Genomic DNA, 1876 nt, shown 5'->3' with positions numbered 1-1876 from the left:
TTCGTGAGCCTAGGGTAGGTTATCTATGTGTAGTGTCGGGAAGTGGCTTGCAATGGGGATCGGGGCCCTGAGAGGCTGCCTGGAGTAACCCATTGTAAGTTGTTTTAACAAGTGAAAACATCTCACCTAAATATTGACTTAAATGAACCTAATAAGATAATTGTATGTTCTCTTCCATGCCTTGAGTGCTAGGATGGGGTAGAGAGAACACTTGATTACGACCTTGCATTCCATAGTATGCCTCGTCAGTACGAGAGGATACTAGTGGCCGCAAGATCACAGGGGACCTGGGATTCCTAAGGGATTGCTCGGGTAACTTCCGACGTGACTTTTGCGATGACACTTTCCCGCTTGCATAGTAGGTTTCCTACGTGTCTTTGTGGTGCCTCTAGGTTTAGATGTCGATCTTTTTAGGAACCCTTGAGTTAGCATACTTTTAGGATTTTCCAGACTTAGAGAGTACTTGTGTTTTGTGTTTTGATACCTTATTTGGGACTTGAGACTATCTCCTCAGCGCGGTGGGAGTGGACCATTTAGGTTCCACGCGGTCGGGTGGTAGTGCTTTTTACTCTTACCATTGAGATTCGTCTGTGGTCATTGTGGTTGGAGCCTTCTTGGTTGGCATTTACCTTCACTATGTTCTTGGATTATTATAATGGATGGTTAGATTTTATGATAGATGTTTTATCATTATGGATGTATGGATGTATCATGTATGGTGAATGGTTTCATATATTTTTACTGTACTTTGTATCATGGATTCGTGGAGGTTGATGCATTTCTATTTTTACATATGTATATTCTTTTAAGCCTTTCATACCCTGTGACATGTACAGTGGATGATTGAGCATTTCAAATTAATTTGCCAAGAGGCATTCGAAACAAATGTATATTATGGACATTGGACTTTCTGATTATTCTTTCATATGTATGTGGTAGTTGTTAGACTTAGAATTAATTAAATTTAAATGTGACTCAACGTCTTGGGATCCTTAAGGAATGTAACTTGTGATGTATGTTTGTTGATGATTACATGTTATTGCTTCCGCTACTATGTGTTTGATGTGTATGTTATACTTTCTTACTTTAAAAAAAAAAAATGTTTAGCAAACTTAGTGAAACTTTAGGTTAACTCTTTTGGATCCCTTGGCGGGGCGTTACATATGGTATCAGAGTCCAAGTTCCTACATTGGGAGCTCTGGGTATATTGAAACGCCACTAGTGTTAACTAGTTGAACAAGAATGCAAACTTTAAACTATGTAGCTCTTTCAAACTGAAACTTGAAACTAGTTGAACTGAAACATGATGTAAACTATTAGTTGTATATTTTTCATACTTCAACACTTAGACTTCAAAACTGAAATTATACTTAAACCGAAATTATAGGCAAACTAAAAATTGAAACTATCTTGTTTGCAAAACATGTGTCTTTTATCTATGTGTTTCAGTAGTATGTTTCATGGTTATTATAGCATCTTGTGTCTTGGATATTATTGTAGGATGGTATCTGGGACGAGGTCTTCCATTAGAGGTCGTGGTAGAGGGCGTGGACGAGGTAGAGCTATCAGTGTCCATGAGTCTATCCACGAGAGTCCCATTCAGGAAGAGAATAGGGAAGAGCATATCAGTGAGCATCAGGAAGAGAACCATAGAGAGGAGCATGCTGACTCGGAGGAGGTTGACATGAGTCAAATGATGCGAACCATCATTGATCGCCTACCTCCTGTTCATGATCAGGATAGAGCAAATCAGACAGGACATGAGCATAGACCTAGGTCTAGGAGCCCTCTGAGGGATCGACATAGATCCATTGTATCTTCACAGATGAAGGACCTTCAGAGGTCCAAGGTCAAGCCCTTTAACGGGCAGGGTTCT

The sequence above is a fragment of the Cupressus sempervirens genome, chromosome 11 (genome assembly GCF_028749045.1).
Source record: "Cupressus sempervirens isolate cs-2001-9-10 chromosome 11, ASM2874904v1, whole genome shotgun sequence".
NCBI classification, from domain to species: Eukaryota; Viridiplantae; Streptophyta; class Pinopsida; order Cupressales; family Cupressaceae; genus Cupressus; species Cupressus sempervirens.
This window is presented reverse-complemented; position numbering follows the sequence as displayed.